Source organism: Bubalus kerabau, chromosome 1 (assembly GCF_029407905.1).
Source record: "Bubalus kerabau isolate K-KA32 ecotype Philippines breed swamp buffalo chromosome 1, PCC_UOA_SB_1v2, whole genome shotgun sequence".
Taxonomy (NCBI): Eukaryota; Metazoa; Chordata; class Mammalia; order Artiodactyla; family Bovidae; genus Bubalus; species Bubalus kerabau.
The window spans coordinates 179,804,451-179,826,811 of NC_073624.1; the positions used below are offsets into that span (position 1 = coordinate 179,804,451).

The window sequence follows — 22,361 nt, forward strand, 5'->3', positions numbered from 1 at the left end:
CCAGAAAAATAAATGACCCAATCAAAAAATGGGCCAAAGAACTAAATAGACATTTCTCCAAAGAAGACATACAGATGGCTAACAAACACATGAAAAAATGCTCAACATCACTCATTATCAGAGAAATGCAAATCAAAACCACTATGAGGTACCATTTCACGCCAGTCAGAATGCCTGCGATCCAAAAGTCTACAAGCAATAAATGCTGGAGAGGGTGTGGAGAAAAGGGAACCCTCTCACACTGTTGGTGGGAATGCAAACTAGTACAGCCACTATGGAGAACAGTGTGGAGATTCCTTAAAAAACTGGAAATAGAACTGCCTTATGATCCAGCAATCCCACTGCTGGGCATACACACTGAGGAAACCAGAAGGGAAAGAGACGCATGTACCCCAATGTTCATTGCAGCACTGTTTATAATAGCCAGGACATGGAAGCAACCTAGATGTCCATCAGCAGATGAATGGATAAGAAAGCTGTGGTACATATACACAATGGAGTATTACTCAGCCATTAAAAAGAATACATTTGAATCAGTTCTAATGAGGTGGATGAAACTGGAGCCTATTATACAGAGTGAAGTAAGCCAGAAAGAAAAACACCAATACAGTATACTAACGCATATATATGGAATTTAGAAAGATGGTAACAATAACCCTGTATACGAGACAGCAAAAGAGACACTGATGTATAGAACAGTCTTTTGGACTCTGTGGGAGAGGGAGAGGGTGGGATGATTTGGGAGAATGGCATTGAAATACGTATAATATCATATATGGAACGAGTCGCCAGTCCAGGTTCGATGCAGGATACTGGATGCTTGGAGCTGGTGCACTGGGACAACCCAGAGGGATGGTATGGGGAGGGAGGAGGGAGGAGGGTTCAGGATGAGGAACACATGTATACCTGTGGGGGATTCATTTCTATATTTGGCAAAACTAACACAATATTGTAAAGTTTAAAAATAAAATAAAATTAAAAAAAAAAAAAGAACTGTGTCCCTAAAATTAAAAGACACTTGCTCCTTGAAAGAAAAGCTGTTACAAACCTAGACAGTGACCTAAAAAGCACAGACATCACTTTGCTGACAAAGGCCCGTGCAGTCAAAGCTATGGTTTTTCCAGTAGTCATGTACAGATGTGAGAGTGGGACCATAAAGAAGGCTGCGCGCTGAAGAATTGATGCTTTCGAGCTGTGGTGTTGTAGAAGACTATTGAGAGTCCCTTGAACAGCAAAGAGATCAAACCAGTCAATCCTAAAAAAATTCAACTCTGAATAATCATTGGAAGGACTGATACTGAAGCTGATGCTCTAATACTTTGGCCACCTGATGTGAAGAGCTGACTCACTGGAAAAGACCCTGATCCTGGGAAAGATTGAGGGCAGGAGGAGAAGGGGGTGACAGAGAATGAAATGACTGGATGGCATCACTGACTCAATGGACATGAGTTTGAACAAACTCCAGGATACAGTGAACGACAGGGAAGCCTGGGGTGCTGCAGTGCATGGGGTCACAAAGAGTCGGTCATGACTCAGCGACCGAACAACAACCACTTTCTTCAGGACTTCAAATCCTGCCACCAGCACGGCACTTGATGCGTACTTTATGTATTAGAGGTTGGCAAACTTTTTCTGTAGATGGCTAGATAGTAAATAGCTTAGGATTTGTGGGCCACAGGACTTCCCTGGTGGTCCAGTGGCTAAGACTCTGCACTCCCAATGCAGGGGCCAGGTCTGATCCCTGGTCAGGGAACTATATCCTACATGCCACAACTAAGAGTTCACATGGTGGGCTTCCCTGGGGGCTCGTGGTAAAGAACACACCTGCCAATGCAGGAGACACGGGTTCGATCCGTGATCAGGGAAGGTCCGACTTGGCTCCCAGCAACTAAGCTTGTGCACAACTACTGAGCCTATGCTCTAGAGCCTGGGAACTGCAACTACTGAGCCCACGTGCTACAACTCTGAAGCTCACATGCCTAGAGCCTGTGCTCCGCAACAAGAGAAGCCACCACAATGAGAAGCCCGTGCACCGCAACTAGAGAGTAGCCCCTACTTGCCACAACTAGAGCAAAGTCTGTGCAGCAACAAAGACCCAGCACAGTTAAAAATAATAAATAAATAATGAAATCAGGAAATTGAGGGGAAAAAGTCTGTGAGCCACATGTATGGCAACTATTTAATTCTGATTGTAGCACAGAAACAGCCATAGGGAGCATGTAAACACATGTGTTCCAGTAAGTGAATGAGTGAGTCACTCAGTCGTGTCCAACTCTTTGTGACCCCATGGACTGTAGCTTGCCAGGTTCCTCTGTCCATGGAATTCTCCAGGCAAGAATATTGTGTTTTATCGTGTTCAAATAAAACTTTATTAATAGAAACTAGCACTGGAGCAGTTTTGGCCCACAGGTCACAGTTTGCCAACCCCTACTCTATATCATGGGCTTCCCTGGTGGTTCAGACAGTCAAGAATCTGCCTGCAACGTGGGAGACCCAGGCTCAAAACCTGAGTTGGCAAGATCCCCTGGAGAAGGGAATGGCAACCCACTCCAGTATTCTTGCCTGAAGAATTCCATGGACAGAGGAGCCTGGCGGGCTCCAGTCCATGGGGTCACAAAGAGTCAGACACGACTGAGCAACTAACTTATACACTTACTCTACATCATGTGGTAGAGAGAATACATCAAACACCAAATACTCTAATTCTACCTCCTACACATCTTAAACATCCAAGCTTTTCCAATTTCACCATCATCACCAAACCCCAACTTTTTCAGCTCCAAAATCATCTGAGTTCTGAACTTACCCAGACTTCTATACGTGTGGACCCTGCATTCATTTTTATTCATCCTAAACTCCATGCTGAATCCAGAAGCTCGTGTTTTGTTTAAATCATCAACAAAATCATATTACTCCATATTTAAAACTCTGATTCAATGGCTTCCAAATGGCCTTAGAACAAGGTCCAAAGCTTACCTTGATCTTCCATGCCCTCCCTCCTCTCCACCCAACTCTTTCACTCCACACTTGGCTTTCTGTTTTAACTATCCCCATCTTTTCTCAGCTCCTGGAACACATCAGGCTTTGTACTGCCTAAGAGATTATGCTTCTATGGTTCTTTCAAATCTCCTCCCTACTCCGATTCCACAGCCTGACTCTTTGTCTAGCTATATACAACACATCTTTCAGATTCAAACGTTTGTCCCTTTTAAGATACTTTTCCTGACTTTCTTAAGTTCTCCTGCTCTGTGTTTTCTATTGGTCTGGCCAAAAAGTTCAAAAGGAATTTTGTGTAACATCTTACAGGTGTGTCAACTACAACTGGCACTTGTCAAGGGCATCAGCCATCTGCCTCTCCTGGGACTGTATCCTGTGATGCTGCTGGGGCTGCCACTGACCTTTGACGGGCCCTGAAGAGAGTTCAGGGTGGAGAATATGAATGAGGAAATATGTCTCAGGGAAACTGGTGGAACAGGTCTTCAGAGAGATATTTTTAGGAACTGGTTTTATGAACCCAATCTTTTCATCTCCTCATATCTCTGAAAAGCACTAACTCCCTTCATGGTGACATCAGCTCCTCATGACTAGCAGAAAACTTTCTGTAAAGTAAGTACCTGGTTGCACTGAACTCCCTTTCACCAAAATCTTATATATTGACCTTCCTCCCCTACCTCTTGCGAACAGTTTCTCAGAACTATCTGAGGTGCTATCTCCTGGGCTGCGGTCCTCATTTTGCCCCAAATAAAACAACGCACAACTCTCAAGTTGTGCAATTTTTCACACTGTGCAATATTTTTAAGTTGCCACACATATCACCCTTATTGTTAATTTAAAATCTGTCTTCCCAGCTAGACTAAAACCTCCACAGGGGCAAGTACTAAATCTATTTTGGTCACATTGTTTTCCCTGTTCAGGTCCAGTTCATTAAACATCGGCCCCCCTCCAATGAAAATGTGCCCAAAAAATCAACTCAAGAATAAATCAGTACAGATAGATTAAAAAGGCACATGCCTACATAAACACACACACACACACACACACACACACACAAACACACCACCACCACAAAAGTCAAAAATAAAAATAATTTTAAATGTCTGATATAAAATCACAACACCAGATTTCAGGTATCTTTAAGAAACATTGATTCTTTCTAAAAAGACACAGTGGGACATGAATTCTCTGAAAAGAAATACCTCGCTCATTAAATCAAAATCTGACATTTAATTTTCCTCCAGTATTAGTTTCTTCTTCATTTCTTATTAGAAGTGAGTCTTAAATGCAAATCAAAACCACAATGAGGTACCAACTCATGCAGGTCAGAATGGCTGCCATCTACAAACAAAAGTCTACAAACAATAAATGCTGGAGAGGGTGTGGAGAAAAGGGAACCCTCTTACACTGTTGGTGGGAATGCAAACTAGTACAGCCAGTATGCAGAACAGCGTGGATTCTCTAAAAAACTGAAAACAGAACTGCCATACAACCCAGCAATCCCACTGCTGGGCATACACACCTAGGAAACCAGAATGAAACAGACATGTGTACCCCAATGTTCATGCCAGCACTGTTTACAATAGCCAGGACATGGAAGCAACCTAGATGTCCATCGGCAGATGAATGGATAAGAAAGCTGTGGTACATATACACAATGGATTAGCCATTAAAAAGAGCACATTTGAGTCAGTTCTAATGAGGTGAGTATAATAGGTGTATAATAGGCTCTAATGAAACTAGAGCCTATTATACAGAGTGAAGTCAGTCAGAAAGAAAAACACCAATACAGTATATTAACACATATATATGGAATTTAGAAAGATGGTAACGATGATCCCATGTGCAAGACAGCCAAAGACACGGATATAAAAAACAGACTTTAGGACTCTGTGGAAGAAGATGAGGGTGGGATGATTTGAGAGAATGGCATTGAAACATGTATATTACCATATGTGAAACAGACGACCAGTCCAAGTTCAGTGCATGAAACAGGGCACTTAAAACTGGTGCACTAGGATAAGCCAGAGGGATGGGATGGGTAGGGAGGTGGGGGGGGGGGGGGGGGGGGGGTTGGGACAGGGGACACATGTACACCTGTGGCTGATTCATGTCAATGTATGGCAAAAACCACCACAATATTGTAATTAGCCTCCAGTTAAAATAAATTAATAAAAAAACAAGTGAGTCTTAACCCTATTATTTTAAAAAGACATTCAATTTACTGCCAACTCAACTTCAGTTCCCAGTACTAACAAACCTTATGTTCTTTTTCCTGGAGTCACACGTTTTGAAGCCTTCCGGTGATTTACAGGCTGGAGCCAACTTGAAAAGAACTAAATAACCTTACTTTTCATTGATGTTAGTAAGACTTGTGACATAAGTGAAAAATAGCTTTTATTAAGACTGGCTTCCCTTGCAGTAAGTAAAATTGATACAAAGTAAAAGTCACAAATTTAAAGCGCTTTTGAAGGAAAGAAAGGAAAGAAGGAAGAAGGAGAAAGAAAACCAAAGGGAAACGAAAACTAACAGGTCCTAAGCTAAGGAACTGCAAATTGTCAGTCGCAAAAAAAAAAAAAAAAATCATCTAATTCATCCCTCGACAGAAAGTACATTCCATTTTTCAAATCCACATGCCAAGTCACTCAAACGAATTTGCACACGTAGACTCAGCCCTAAATTTCCTTGGGCAGAGCTGGATAATCTGAAACGCAATATGCCACAAAACGTGATTTATTAATAAAAAAATTATCCTGCATAAAAGAGATACAGTAGGCCTACAAATCCGGAAGGACAAGTGAATGCTGGAGCCAGCTGGTGCACCACTCCTTCGCTGCGGGACCTGGACTATACTTCGTGATTTCCCGCGCATTAAGTGGATGACAGTCCTGTCTCCCCAAACAAGGAGTACCTGAGCGCGACAGACTGGAGAGGGGGAGCTCAGCGGCACAGCCAAGCTGTGCGGTAGCCGCCCCAGCCCCAGGCGGACCGCGGGGAGGAAGTCCCTTGGCTAGCTAATCCATTCTAGGCCCTCAGACCCCTCCCCGCTCCCGCCGAGCATTCCCGAGGGGATGGGCCGCACCTGCAGACTGGCCGGAGACACTCCCACCGCAAGGCGCCGCGCGGTCCAGCACAGCCACCTCCGTCCGCGGCCGCGACGCACTTCCGCTTCCGGTGTCAGGGCCCCCAGCAGCGGAAGTGGCCGAGGCACTGGCTTTCAGGGCCGAAGGAGCTGCGGGCTGTGGCGGGAAGGTTAACTCCTCTTTATATGACCGTGGAGGAGAAATTCTAGTTTCTTTCCCCCGGCTGGGGGTAAGGTTAAGCTCTGGGGTGGGGTCTGACCGGACCTAGAGGGTGGAGTTAGGGGCGGGGCGTATGCCACATGGTCCGGGCTAGTTGTTATTGTTTGTTCAGTTGCTAAGTCGTGTCCGACTCTGTGACCCCATGCACTGCAGCGCGCCAGGCTTCCTGTCCTTCGCTATTTTCCAGAGTTTGCACAAATCCACGTCCATTGAGTCGGTGATGCTATCTAACCATTTCATCCTCTGCCGGCCCTCCTTCTTCTTTTGCCCTCAGTCTTTTCCAGCATCGGGGTCTTTTTCCAATGAGTCGGCTCTTCGCATCCGGTGGCCAAAGTATTGACGCTTCAGCAACAGTCCTTCCAATATCTATTCTGGGATGAGCTTAAGCCTGTGGAGTGGGGATTGGGGCGGGACCTAGACTTGGTGGGTGGGGCGGCGCTTCGCTGGCACTTTGGGATGCTCAGTGTTTGACTTTCCTCTCCCCCTTCCTTCCGCCCCCCACCCCTCGCCTGCCCCGCCCTGCCTTTCTCCTTTGTTTTTGGTTGGATTTGGGGGTTTGGGGGTGGGTTGTTGTTTTCTTTTTGGCTTTTTTAGAAGAGAATCGAGTTTTTTAGACCAGGAGAGGATGATGTAAGAAGGGAGAGCCGACCTTTTTCGCTGGATAGTAGCCAATTGTTTGGGGTTGGGTTTTTTATGTTTTGATGCCTTATACACAGGAATGATATATTTTACAAACTAGTCAGTTGCAACATTAGCCTGTAAAATCAAAAACATTTCTTAATATGTCTCAAAGGAAAAGGGAACTTTATAATGACGCGCTTTCACATTAACCAGTATGACAAATCATAAGAAACTTAACACCATGTTCAAAATAAAATATACAGAACAAGCATTTTGAAGTCAGCTATTGTGTGTAACTCACAGTTAATATAGGAGAAGGCAGTGGCACCCCACTCCAGTTCTCTTGCCTGGAAAATCCCATGGACCGAAGAGCCTGGTAGGCTGCAGTCCATGGGGTCGCTAAGAGTCGGACACGACTGAGCGACTTGACTTTCACTTTTCACTTTCATGCATTGGAGAAAGAAATGGCAACCCGCTCCAGTGTTCTTGCCTGGAGAATCCCAGGGACGGTGGAGCCTGATGGGCTGCCTTCTATGGGGTCGCACAGAGTCAGACAGGACTGAAGCGACTTAGCAGCAGTAGCAGCACAGTTAATATTATCTGTACACGTCTCATTATTTCCTCCAAGGTTATCAACCAATGAAGCAAATATTCCTTTGATACAGAAGCACAAACACGTATTTGTTTTTTAGTTGAGCAAGTTTTATTGAGTCTCATCACTAGAATTTGGTATCTAAATGAAACATATATTTGCCTTTTTTTTCCTCCACATTACAAAAGAAAAACAGACTAACTGAAAAAAAACTTGTGAAAAAAAAACCCAAACTATGTATTATAATCACTTAATACCTGTTTTGAATTGTATCATTTCTTCCAAAGCAATTTTGGCTTACTAGCAAAAATCATTTATTGTTTTTCTTAACTTCAATTCTTTTAGTTTTTTTTAACCTTTTTATTGATCTGTAACATACATATAGAAAATTGCTTTGCAGTGTACATACAGGAATATACAGAAATCGACATAGCTCAAAGAATTTTCACAAAGTGAAACACTGTTTCATTTACTGTCTGCTTCCTCAAAGGAAAATCACTATCCTGATTTCTACTTCTATAGGTTGGCTTTGTCTATTTTAATATTTTATATAAATAAACTCACACTGTATGAATTCTTTTTTCTTTGATTTCTTTGGCTCAACATCATGTTTGTAATCTTTGTTCATGTTATTGCACATTGAATAAATAATTCCATACAGTGCAATGTGGTGAAGTCATTAAAGTTTAAGTGGTATGTAGTTTACAATAGCTACTCAAAGTATCTCAGTGTTATGAGTTAACTACACAACAACATCTTTATTTTAATCCTGTGGTGTTTATCTATTCCCAAATTTAATCTGCACCATCTGATTTTATTGCCTAGAATTATTTGCATGAAAAAAATATTTTTTAACATAATCAAATTTTGTTAGTGCCATAAACATATTTCTTTCCCCTAAAGAGTAAATGATTTGGCAAGATTAACCTCACTTGAAATGTGATAAAATTGAGAGTGAATAAAATCAACCACCTTGACATAAAATCACTGAGCACAGAGAAGGTATTTCTTAACCATTTGTTGGATGGATGAGAAGATGATGGGTGAATGGATGGGCTGGTGGGTAAATGATGCATGGACAGATAGGTGTGTGGGTTTTAGATGAGTGGATGATGCATGGATAGATGGATGGATGGATGGATGATGAGTGGATAGGTGGAGGGATAAATTAATGTGATGACCAGGTTCCTAAATCCCATTTTAATGCACTTGTTACAAAAATTAGCTTATTAATGAGTATCCTTAGACCTGGATTTTCAAGGGCAATAAGAATATATTAGCAGATTTTAAATGATGTGAAAGTCACTCAGTCGTATCTGACTCTTTACAGCCCCAAGGACTGTAGCCCACCAGGCTCCTCTGTCCTTGGGATTCTCCAGGCCAAAATACTGGAGTTGGTAGCCATTTCCTTCGCCAAGGGATCTTCCCAATCCAAGGATTGAACCCAGGTCTCACGCATTGCAGGAGGATTCTTTGCCATCTGAGCTACCAGGGAAACCCAAAGGAACCAGTTAATATATCTGTAGGATTTTCTTCACTTCCTTATACCCCAAGATTTAGATCTTTCATACCTCAATCCTGCTTCATAAACGCAGCTGCTTTGAATTTCTTATTCCTTAGTTTCCCCAGAAGATGGCAGTAGGGTGTAAAGACTAAGTGGGCTTCTCTGGTGGCTCAGACTAAAGAATCTTAAGTATTAATGTCCAAATAGGATTCAACCATCATTCTTATCAATAAAATAATATTAATAACAAGGGAGGGTTTTCCCAGGTGACTCAGTGGTAAATAATCTGTCTGCCAATGCAAGAGACATGGGTTCAACCCCTGGGTTGGGAAGATCCCTTAGAGGAGGAAATGGCAACCCACTCCAGTATTCTTGCCTGGAAAATCCCACAGACAGAGGAGCCTGGCAGACTGTAGTCCATGGTAGTGGCAAAGAGTCTGATATGACTTAGCGACTGAGCACATACACAGATAACAAGGGATCTTATTTGCACCCTGCCGTAATCCAAGTACAGTATTTCTTTTTTCCAGGCATAAATGTATATTAAAATTTTTACAGTAAATGAACTGACTTCCTTTTTTGGAAGGCAGTCAAATTCTATTTTTGGCGTTCCCTGATAGCTCATTTGGTAAAGAATCCACCTGCAATGCAGGAGACTCCAGTTTGATCCTGGGTCAGGAAGATCCCCTGGAGAAGGGATAGGCTACCCACTCCGGTATTCTTGGGCTTCCCTTGTGGCTCAGCTGGTAAAGAATCCACCTGCGATGTGGGAGACCTGGGTTCAATCCCACGGTTGGGAAGATTCCCTGGAGAAGGGAAAGGCTACCCCCTCCAGTATTCTGGCCTGGAGAATTCCATGGATTGTATAGTCCATGGAAAGTTAACCAACCTAGATAGCATTTTCAAAAGCAGAGACATTACTTTGCCAACAAAGGTCCGTCTAGTCAAGGCTATGGTTTTTCCTGTGGTCATGTATGGATGTGAGAGTTGGACTATAAAGAAAGCTGAGAGCCGAAGAATTGATGCTTTTGAACTGTGGTGTTGGAGAAGACTCTTCAGAGTCCCTTGGACTGCAAGGAGATCCAACCAGTCCATTCTGGTTGGATCTCCTTTAGGAGATCAGTCCTGGGATTTCTTTGGAAGGAATGATGCTAAAGCTGAAACTCCAGTACTTTGGCCACCTCATGTGAAGAGTTGACTCATTGGGAAAGACTCTGATGCAGGGAGGGATTGGGGGCAGGAGGAGAAGGGGATGACAGAGGATGAGATGGCTGGATGGCATCACCGACTCAATGGACATAAGTTTGGGTGAACTCCAGGAGTTGGTGATGGACAGGGAGGCCTGGTGTGCTGTGATTCATGGGGTCTCAAAGAGTCAGACACTACTGAGTGACTGAACTGAACTGAACTGATAGTCCATGGGGTCACAAAGAGTGGGACACAACTGAGTGACTTTCACTAAATTCTATTTTATTTGATCTTTTTTTTCTTTTTTCTTTTTTTTTTTTTTTTTTTTGGCCTTGCTACATGGCATGTGGGATCTCAGTTCCCCAACCAAGGATCAAACTTGCACCCCCTACATTGGAAGCGTGGAGTCTCCACTGGTCCATTAGGGAAGTCCCCTGTTGGGACTTCTAAGTGAAGTCACATACTTCTAAGTGAGGTTTCCCCCATACTTCCAAAATAAGATAATGTTGAAGATACCTTATAATGAATTTCACATTTGACCTTATTTTTTTTTTAACAACAGTTGTGAAAATTGAGTTACAGTCTTTAAAAAAAAAAATTCTTCCCTTAACATGCATCTTTTCTGAAACTTGTCAAGACAATTAGACACATTACAACAGCAATATTCAGAAAGATAACCTTTTTTTTTCTTGAGTTTGAAATTTTAATGTCAAAATAAGGTCTTAAAATAACCCTTTCACAAAAATAAGGTAGCTTTATGCTGTAAAAACATTAGTTCTTTGTCAAAGGTTCATCTGTTTTCATGTATGTTCTGCTGTCACCACCTGTCAGCATCATCTTTAATTTTTATGTATTTATTTATTTATTTGACCACCCTGGTCTTAATTGCAGCACATAGGGTTTTGGGTTTTTTGTTGTTGTTTTTTTCCCCCACATGTGAACTCTTAGTTGCAGCATGTGGGATCGAGTTCCCCTACCAGGGATCAAAGCCAGGCCCCCAGCACCGGGAGTCTTAGCCACTGAACCACCAGGGAAGTCCCTAGCATCTTCTTTAAAGATCTTTTTTTCTTTGGTATGGAGAGCTACGTGGAGGCTCCTTGGCTATCCAGGTATGCTTTGCAGCCTAAATGTATAACACTGACAGTGAAGAGGTCAACTGTGGTTTCATGAGCATGCTGAGTTGGTCCCAGAGTTGTCTGCACACCTCAACAGATCTTGAAGGAACAATACTGGTACTCCTCATCACAGTCCTTTTTAATTTTGCCACAAATCCCATAGCACCTGCCACATTGGCTGCAGCACTTTGTCAGGGAAGGAAAGCGAATATTCAGATGGACACCAAACAGTGAAGAGCCATACCCGTTTGGCGGGGAGGATTTATCATCATAACATGGGAAAGGCTTAGATCCATCCCCTCATTTATACTTGCAAAGCTGGTGCTCACCTCCCAGGAAGTTCAAGATGGCGTTCACGCGTTTGTCTGTCTTGTGAATTCCCTTCTGGTTAGTCTGCAAGGTAGCCCTCCAGTCAGTAGCCTGGGCCTGCTCCTGGCACCTGAAAGCTGTGGTCAGGAGAGGGATGAGGAGGGTGGGAGGCAAAGGCCATCGGTGCAGCGCAGAACCCCACAGGTCCCCAGAGCCCATAAGGTGGGTGCCCCTCCCCGGAGCCCCCAGGCCGCCCTCAGTAGCAGCCCCAAACTGGGTTCAATGACTTTGTGCACACATGCCGAGTCACTTCAGTCGTTTCTGACTCTTTGCAACCCTATGGATCATAGCCCGCCAGTTTCCTTTGTCCAGGAGATTCTCCAGGCATGAAAGCTGGAGTGGGTTGCCATGCCCTTCTCCAGGAGATCTTCTAAAATAGGGATCGAACCCAGGTCTCTTATGTCTCCTGCAGTGGCATGTGGGATCTTTGATCCACATCCATGTGTCCTTCCTGGCTGGAGACTGGTCCTCACCACCTCCACTGGGCTTCCACCTAGGAGCGATCTCACTGTACAGTATTTCTAAATTCTGTTTCAGAATAAAACCAGAAAGAGCTGGAAATTTTGAATTCTGTTTTCCTGCTTTGATGACATAACCAAATAAGGGAGAGATTGTGTTAGGTCAGGTTCCTGTAGTGGGGGGCTGAGTGGTTGGGATTTGTTGGGAATGCTACCAGGAGACAGAGAGAAGGAAAACAGGATGAAGGAATGGAGCAAAGATGTAGGTTCAGCCAGAGTCAAAATCACCTTGTGGCTTCCCTGGTGGCTCAGTGATAAAGAATCCACCTGTCAACACAGGAGACACAAATTTGATCCCTCTTCTTGGAAGATACCACATGCTGTGGAGCAACTAAGCTGGAGCACCAACAACTACTGAGCCTGTGCTCTGCAACAAGAGAAGTCACTGCGGTGAGAAGCCTGCACACCACAATTAGAGAAAGCCCATGCACAGCAATGGAGACTGAGCACAGCTAAAAATAAATAAATGAATACATAGGCCAATTTTTTCAAGAAAATTTTTTTAATTTAAATGTAATGAAAGAGGAAATGACATTCATATTCTGTGTAGCAACTTTTGAGGCAGTGGGCAAACATAACCAGACATAGGTTTGATCAGAGTAGTGGACACCCCTGATGCTCTGCCCAGATCCCATCCATCACTTTCCCTGTCAGGTTATGTCCCCACCCCACGCCAGGGGCAGCCCACAGTCAATGACTGACACAGGGGGATAAAAAGGCCCCACCTCAAGACAGATCATCTCCATGGTATTCAGTACATACTCCAGAGCTCCCCCACAGAATTAGCTGCGGTGACCCCTAGCCTCCCTAAAAAAAAAATGTACATCCCAACCCCTCCTCCCCCGAACAAACCATATATATCCCAAGATACCCTCAACAAATTATTTGCATGCTAACCATTACTCCCCTCAACACAGCATGTGCATTCTAATCCTTACTCAAAAACAACAAAAAAAGATCATTTGTATGCCAACACTTAACCGTCCAACAAATTATGTCGTCCTAACCCTTACTATCCCAACAAGTCATGTGATCACAACCCTAGCACCTCTGACAAATTATGTACATCTGAGCTCTTAACCTCCCTCCCCCAACAAAGCATGGGCGTCTTAATTCCTGTATCAAGATCTGCTGAAAGGCAACTGGCCTAAGATGACCACCTTATGAAAGGATTTCTATCAATTAGCAGAGGCTACTTTGGGAGCTATTATGAAGGCTTCCTGAGAGGAAATATCTTTCCTGGGTCTGAGAGTTGGAAGGGGAGTTGGAAGAGAGAGAAACGGAATTTCAGATAGTGGGAATATCATGTGCAAAAAGACTCTATGAGAATGGGGGACTTTGTTCAGTTTTATCCCTTGGACCTGAGAATGGAGAGTGTCCTCTAGGGTGAGGCTGGAGGTTGAGCCTGGACTCTACGATATGTAGATGCCCAGAGATCCACATTGTTGGGAGTTACTGGCCTCTACCACCAGGAGACCTCTCGGGAGCTAGACTTCTCTGAAGCAGCTGATAACGACTTTCTGCAAATCTTTATGTTCATGCATTCATTTAAATAAATATTTATTGAATACCTACTGTGTGCTAGACCCCAAGGGAAGTGCAAAGATTATAGCAATGCATAAGCTAAACAAAAACCCTTGCACTGTGGAATTGGCATTCCAGTAGTGGAGAGAGACAATAAACAAAATAAATCAAGTAAGAAACTTCCCTGGTGGTCCAGTGACTAAGACTCTGCATTCCCAATGAAGGGAGCCCAGGTTTGATTCCTGGTCAGGAAACTATATCCCACTTGCAGCAATTAAGAGTTTGCATGCTGCAACTAAAGATCCCACATGCCAGAACTTAAGACCTGGCACAGCCAAATAAATAAATATTTACTTATTCATTCATAAGTAAATAAAGTAAATAAGCAGATTGCTCTGTATATTAGGCTTTCCTGATAGCTCAGTCAGTAAAGAATCCACTTGCAATGCAGGAGACCCCAGTTCAATTCCTGGGTCAGGATGATCTGCTGGAGAAGGGATAGGCTACTCACTCCAGTATTGTTGGGCTTCCCTTGTGGCTCAGCTGGTAAAGAATCCACCTGTAAAGCAGGAGACTTGGATTCCTTTTCATATATGCAAAAGTGATATATTATAAAACCTTATTTCCAAATAAATCTATAATAGCTTGTTCAATAAAAATAAAATGAAAACTATAAAGAATGAGAAAGGCATTATGTCATAGTTTAAATATTACATTTGGTGGTATGTAAAATAATGGTGGCTTCCCTGGTGGTTCAGATGGTAAAGAATACACCTGCAATGCTAGAAACCTGGGTTCGATCCCTGGGTCAGGAAGATCCCCTGGAGAAGGGAATGGCAACCCACTCCAGTATTCTTGCCTAGAGAATTCTATGAACAGAGGAGCCTGGTGGGCTACAGTCCATGGGGTCACAAAGAGTCTGACATGACATAGTGATCAAACGACAAAATAATGGTGCCCCTGAAAGTTGATAATGCTTTGGGTTTGCTTACATATAGAATGCATAGAGAGGTAAAATGTTAACTCTACCTTAGAGTAGGGAAGAGGGCAGAGTAGAGCTCTGGGGGATCTACTTTGGGAGTCAAGGAAGGATGTATAAAAAAAATGCATACATGGAAGTTGTGGCCAGGGGCAGAGCAGTGGAGGAAAAAGGGAAATTCCAGGTGGAAGTGACCACACGGAGGCTGGGCCACGAATGTGGCAGAGGGTGCCTAAGCAAAGTTGCTCAGGAAAGGTGGGCAGCCTGAGGGAGAAGACTGGGAAATGAGGCTGGAGAGGTGAACTGGGGCCAGACTGAGTGGGACTTATATGCCTATGTTGCACATTTAGCCTGCAAAGTATCTGTGGGGCTGTGAGGCAGGGTTGTAAAGGGCTCAGATTCATGTTTCTGAAAGCTCTCTCAGCTGCAGGACAAAGAATGGTATGAAAGAACAACCATTCTGAAGACTGTTAAAGTCATTCCAGATCAGAGATGTCTGAGGGACAGAAAAGTGGAGTAATTTTCCTGAAGTCACATAGCTAGTAACTGGCCAAGCCAAGATTTGAAACTAGACTGTCTGGCTCTAGAACTACCACTCTGCAACAACATTGGCCTGACCATTAGGTGGCACTGTCTGTCCTTCTTAATCAACTCTTGCCTCCGACTCTCTCTTCACCTCCAGAGGGCCACTAGGGAGAAAGAACAAGAAGGCCCACCTCATGGCTGCTGAGCCAGTGAGACGTTGGGAATCCAACAGTCTTACTGTGCAAGATTCACGGCCTTGTCGACCCCAAGTGAAAAAGTGAAAGTGTTAGTCACTCAGTCGTGTCCAACTCTTTATCACTCCAGGGACTGCCACCAGCCAGGCTCCTCCATCCATGGGATTCTTCAGGCAAGAATACTGGAGTCAGTAGCCCTTCCCTTCTCCAGGGGATCTTCCTGACCCAGGGATCGAACCCAGGTCTCCTGCATTGCAGGCAGATTCTTTATTATCCGAGCCACCAGGGAAGTCAACCCCAAGAGCTGGCTAATTCCACCAAGCTCCAACCACCCAAGGAAGTCCCTCTTCATCTTCTCTCATTCACACACTAGTCTCCAACTCTCTCTAGAGTTAATGTTGACAGTACTTGGTGTCTCCATTTCTTCACCTTCCATTTTTTCCTCAATCTACTCCATTCTGGCCTCCATCATCACCTCCATCACCATGATCTCTGCCACCAACCTCCACTGTTATCAGTACCATCACCATCACAACCACCACCTTTACTGAAATGAAGCAGGACCCCATGGTCCTTGCCCCCCACAACGTGTCCTCTCCCTGCCTTTTGCCTGTGATAAACTTTAGTCAAAGAATATGTTTAATTAGAGAAGTGAGAAATGTGGAAACAAAGGAAAACAGTCAAAGGAGACTAAATAATAATAATGTAGTCATTAAGTACAGTCAATGACCTTTTGTTCTTTCTCAAGGGCTGTAGATAATATTCTGAGCAATATCCTGTGAGCGATATCAGTGTCTTATAGATACTGAAACACGAGGTGGAGAAGTTAACTACATGATGACCAGACTGTACCCAGGACTTGAGCTGCCACAATTCTGAGAACTGACTGCAAAGAAATAGGAACAAGTGTACCCTAGAATTGAAGATAACTACATCTAAAACAACCAAGATGATGCTGGTCGGACCAACTGATGACCAATTTAAAGATAACTGTTAGAGATTAGTATGCTGTTTCTGCATGGAGCCCCCGCCACCACCCCCCACCACCCCTGGACGCTATAATGCTCTCACTCCCTGCTTCTCAGCATGGGTGGGACAGGCCTTTGGAGAGATGTCGGCCATCCTCCCCCCGGCCCCAGTGGCCAGCATCTGAAATAAAGCAAACTTCCCTTTCCACCAACCTGGCCTGTTTATTGGCTTTTGAGCAGCGAGCAGCCGGACCCACACTCCTTTCAGTAACATTATCACCACCAGCATCACCAATACAACTGTCCCCGCTGCCACCATCACCTCCGCCACCACTTGTCCTATCTCTCTCCACCAGTATCCTCATCACCACTATCATCCTCACTGCCGGAGCTGCTCTTCCCAGGAATAGAACAGCCTCCTTACTGCTCTGTGCTGTGAATGCTTTCAGTCAATTCACTTTGGTCTCTTTCCTTGGTCCTCCATGGAACTGTACTCTACTCATCTCTCCCCATCTATCTGGCCATTCTTGCCCTGTTTTGTCTATTAACAGCTCCTCCATTCCTTATTTTTGGGGGGAGGGGGCTGTGGCTGAGCTGGATCTTCATCACTGCTTGCAGACTTTCTCTAGTTGCAGAGAGCAGTGGCTATTCTTCATTTCAGCACCCAGAGTTCTCACTGCGGTGGCTTTTCTTGTTATGGAGCACAGCCTCCAGAGCACAAGGGCTTCAGTACTTAAAACACATTGCTTTAGTTGCTCTACAGCATGTGGGATCCTCCCTGGCCAGAGATTGAACCTGGGTCCCCTGCTTTGGCAGGCAGATTCTTAACCACTGGACCACCTGGGAAGTCCCTTCACTCCTTGATTTTTAAAATGCTCAGGACTCTATTCTCAGTCTACAGTCACTCTCTCAATGATTTAATCTATTATCATGGCTATAATTGGGCTTCCCTGGTGGCTCAGTCGATAAAGAATCTGCCTGCAATGCGGGAGACCTGGGTTCAATCCCTGGGTTGGGAACATCCCCTGGAGGACAGCCTGGCAAACCACTTCAGTATTCTTACCTGGAGAATCCATGGACGGAGGAGCCTGGAGGACTACAGTCCATGAGGTGGCAAAGAGTCCGACACAACTGAGCGACTAACACTTTCACTTTCATGGTTATAATTACCATCTATTGGCCAGGAGTGGAAGGGGAAAACCCTCCATTTTGTGATCTAGATTACATATACAATGTATATTGAAATCACAACACCTCAAAATCAACTTATCCAAAGCTCAATTCTACCTCTTCCCCCAAACCTGCTTTTCCTCAAATGTATCCTTTCTCTATAGTTCTATATAGAAATTATTGTGCTAATTTTGTTCACTGCTATATCCCTAGAAAGTAGCACAGATCCTGACATTCAATAATGTTCCATCTTAGGCATTTCCTTGGTGGTCCTGTGGCTAAGACTCCACTCTCTCCCTGCCGGGAGCCAGGGTTCAATGCCTACTCAGGGAACTAGATTCTCCAGGCCCCAACGAAAGATCCAAGACCCAGTGCAGACAAACAAATAAAAAATAATACAAATATTCACCCTAATAAACATTTGCTGAGAGAGGGAATGATTCCCAAATCCTACATTGGTCTAGACAGCCCCAAAAGACCAAATAATTCATCACCTTCTACTATACTTTAAGACTCCAGCCAGATCTGATGAGTGCTGTCATCTGAGGGAGAAGGGGAATCCTCAGATTTGTAAAAAAAAAAAAAAAAAAAGACTCTTCCACCAGATTTCCCTCTGGCACAATTTCACTTCTGTCTAAGAAACTTCCTTCTTTAATTTTTTTCGTGGATCTCTGTGATCAACTAATTTTAGTTTTTCTTTATAAGGATACATCTTTGTTTAACCTTCATTCCTCAATGATATTTTCACCAGATATAAAATTCTGAGTTGACAGTCTCTTCTTTCATCATTTAAAAATACTGTTCTACTCTGTTCTGTGTTATGTAGCAGCCTGGATGGAAGGGGAGGCTGAGAGGAAATGGATACGTGTATACGTATTGCTGAGTCCATTTGCTGTCCACATGAAAATATCACAGCATTGTTTTTTTGTTTTTTTTTTAATTTTTTTTAATTTTATTTTTAAACTTTACATAATTGTATTAGTTTTGCCAAATATCAAAATGAATCTGCCACAGGTATACATGTGTTCCCCATCCTGAACCCTCCTCCCTCCTCCCTCCCCATTCCATCCCTCTGGGTCGTCCCAGTGCACCAGCCCCAAGCATCCAGTATCCTGCATCGAACCTGGACTGGCAACTTGTTTCATACATGATATTTTACATGTTTCAATGCCATTCTCCCAAATCTTCCCACCCTCTCCCTCTTCCACAAAGTCCATAAGACTGTTCTATACATCAGTGTCTCTTTTGCTGTCTCGTACACAGGGTTATTGTTACCATCTTTCTAAATTCCATATATATGCGTTAGTATACTGTATTGGTGTTTTTCTTTCTGGCTTACTTCACTCTGTATAATAGGCTCCAGTTTCATCCACCTCATTAGAACTGATTCAAATGTATTCTTTTTAATGGCTGAGTAATACTCCATTGTGTATATGTACCACAGCTTTCTTATCCATTCATCTGCTGATGGACATCTAGGTTGCTTCCATGTCCTGGCTATTATAAACAGTGCTGCGATGAACATTGGGGTACACGTGTCTCTTTCCCTTCTGGTTTCCTCAGTGTGTATGCCCAGCAGTGGGATTGCTGGATCATAAGGCAGTTCTATTTCCAGTTTTTTAAGGAATCTCCACACTGTTCTCCATAGTGGCTGTACTAGTTTGCATTCCCACCAACAGTGCAAGAGGGTTCCCTTTTCTCCACACCCTCTCCAGCATTTATTGCTTGTAGACTTTTGGATAGCAGCCATTCTGACTGGCGTGAAATGGTACCTCATAGTGGTTTTGATTTGCATTTCTCTGATAATGAGTGATGTTGAGCATCTTTTCATGTGTTTGTTAGCCATCTGTATGTCTTCTTTGGAGAAATGTCTATTTAGTTCTTTGGCCCATTTTTTGATCGGGTCATTTATTTTTCTGGAGTTGAGCTGTAGGAGTTGCTTGTATATTCTTGAGATTAGTTGTTTGTCAGTTGCTTCATTTGCTATTATTTTCTCCCATTCTGAAGGCTGTCTTTTCACCTTGCTAATAGTTTCCTTTGATGTGCAGAAGCTTTTAAGGTTAATTAGGTCCCATTTGTTTATTTTTGCTTTTATTTCCAATATTCTGGGAGGTGGGTCATAGAGGATCCTGCTGTGATGTATGTCAGAGAGTGTTTTGCCTATGTTCTCCTCTAGGAGTTTTATAGTTTCTGGTCTTACGTTGAGATCTTTAATCAGCTATACTCCAATATAAAGTTTTTTTAAATAATTAAAAAATTTTAAAATGACTCTTCCAAATCAGTATTATGAAAATGACTATACTACCCAATCTACAGATTCAATCAATTTCTATAAAATTACCAAAGACATTTTTCACAAAACTAGAACAAAAAATTTTACAATTTGTATTGAAACCCAAAAGATGCCAAATAGCTAAAGTAATCTTGAGAAAGAAGAATGTAGCTGGAAGAATCAACCTTCCTGACTTAAGACTCTACTGCAAAGCTACAGTAATCAAGACAGTACAATACTGGCACAAAAATAGAAATATAGATCAGTGGAACAAGACAGAAAGCACAAAGATAAACCCACACACCTTTGGGCACCTCATCTTTGACAAAGGAGAAAAGAATATACAATGGAGAAAAGACAGCCTCTTCAATAAGTGGTGCTGGGAAATCTGGACAGCTACATGTAAAAAAATGAAATTAGAACACTTCTTAACATCATGTTTATAGATAAGTTCAAATGGATTAAAGACCTAAATATAAGACCAGAAACTATAAAAATTCTTAGAGGAAAACATAGGTAGAACATTTTGGACATAAATCACAGTAAGATCCTCTTTGACCTACTTCCTGGGTCGTTTGTTTTAATGGAAGTAAAAACAAAAATAGACAAATGAGACCTAATTAAGCTTAAAAGCTTTCACAGGGCAAAAGGAAACTATAACAAGATGAAAAGACAACCCTCAGAATGGAAGAAAACAACTGCAAACTAAGTAACTGACAAAGGATTCATCTCCAAAATATACAAGCAGTTCATGCAGCTCAATATCAGAAAAACAATGACCCAATCAAAAAATGGGCAGAACACCTAAACAGACATTTCTCCAAAGAAAACATACAGATGGCTGGTAAATATAAGAAAAGATGCTAAACATCAGTGATTGTTAGAGAAATGCAAATTAAAACTACAATGAAGTAACGTGACACATCAGTCAGAACAGCCACCGTCTGCAAACGGAACGGACAATGACTGGTGGTGTGTCTAGGCCTCCTGGGGCCAGGATGACCACAGCAAGGAAAGCACTACAAGGACCACCAGAAATCTACAGGGATACAGCGTTCCCATCCCTGCAGTCCACTGCCAAGCATGTAGAAAGCAGGAAATACCGAGACTTCGTAAGGGTTGACTACCTCAGATTTGCTGCACTCGTGGGTTTCATGTGGATCACAGCTTCTGGATAAAAAGATTGCAGATATTAAGTGTCGATGTGAAACTAGAAGTCAGCTTTACAGAATTCCTATCAGAAATCTTGCAGAAAGTAGGCCATTTGGGTTCTGATCTGCTATAAAAGATGAAGATTTAAGTGACCGTAATTAACCTGTCCTGTGCCCCATCCATAAGAAATTCTCTGTAGTAGGTTGTGGCTGGATTAGACTTCCTGGAACATTCCACTCTCAAAAGAACTGATGTGTTTGGATAATCTGTGGAGGGTTCTGATTTATAATTTAAACTTTGAGTTGTATCCTGAGGTAACCACAAATTGAATTCAACCAAACTTGGGTCATCAAGTGGCGAAAGGCATAGGAGGGAATAATCTTATTTCTTTTAGTAATATTTTATTTGGGTAGTGCTTCTTCTGTGTTCCATATTAAAGTGTTTTGTTTTTGTGTTGTTGGTGGTGTTTTTTTTTGTTTGTTTGTTTGTTTGGCTATCACTTGGAATAGTTCTTTGACAGAGCGTATCGCTTAGCTAAATAACCTGAAGTATGCATTGGAATTACGAAATGTCTCGCGAATTTGCAGATCCCTAGAGAAGTGGCAGCCCGCTCCAGTGTTCTCACCTGGAGAACCCCAGGGACAGCAGAGCCTAGTGGGCTGCTGTCTATGGGGCCACACACAGTCGGACACGACTGAAGTGACATAGCAGCAGCAGCAGAGAGGAACCAAATGGCTTTAACATAAAGGGCAGTAAATGAAGGGGGCTCTAGTTCAGGTGCTGCTAAAGCCTCCCCTAATCAGGTCTAAACTGCATAGTAAACTGGTGCAAAGAGTTTGTATAACTTCTGCTCAGGCCAAAGGAACACACTGACCTGTGTTCAAATTCAAAACAGTGAGAGCAGAACCTCAACTTAAAACACACTTAAGTTTCACAGATCTTGAATGATCTTTGACAAGAATTCCGGATACATTTATACCCAAACATTTACGGTATTAGGTATTCTGTAGATGCAGTGGTTGTCCTAGACTAGCTTTGTTATCAGCTTTCTGGGATGTCTTTACATAGTTCATTTGGAGAATCAGGGGTGAAAGGCAGGTGATGTAGCACTTCTGTCTTTAATAATTACAGCTTCAACTATCCAGTAATTTTTAGTCCTGAAAAGGGACACCAGGATGCCGCTCAGGATTACTGAAAAGTCTTTCTATCTGGTAATTTCCTGGTTTTGTATAATCTGGTAATTTCCTAGTTTTGTATCTTCAGTTCAGTAGAAACATTTCAAACTGGCATGTGACCACTTGATGCAGAGTCTGGGTTTCTCTATAAAGAAACCCTTTGCTAAATGTAGGAGTTGCCAACTGGCTACTAGCAAGC

The 22,361-nt window shown here is 43.0% G+C and overlaps 1 protein-coding gene and 1 pseudogene across 4 annotated transcripts in view; both read right to left on the bottom strand.

The window, feature by feature from the left end:
* Positions 1–6,631, bottom strand: part of ZNF333 (zinc finger protein 333) — a 31,178-nt gene extending 24,547 nt beyond the window's left edge. For 2 of the 4 annotated variants that reach the window (XM_055542768.1, XM_055542766.1), the window contains exon 1: positions 6,077–6,630. The gene's annotated coding sequence lies outside the window, so the exon portion shown is untranslated. Of the gene's footprint in view, positions 1–6,076 lie in introns of all 4 variants that reach the window. The other 2 variants (XM_055542773.1, XM_055542776.1) reach the window with 2 other exon arrangements.
* A 4,652-nt stretch (positions 6,632–11,283) lies between these two features.
* Positions 11,284–11,844, bottom strand: LOC129622017 (group XIIA secretory phospholipase A2-like; annotated as a pseudogene).
* Positions 11,845–22,361: the final 10,517 nt, after the last annotated feature.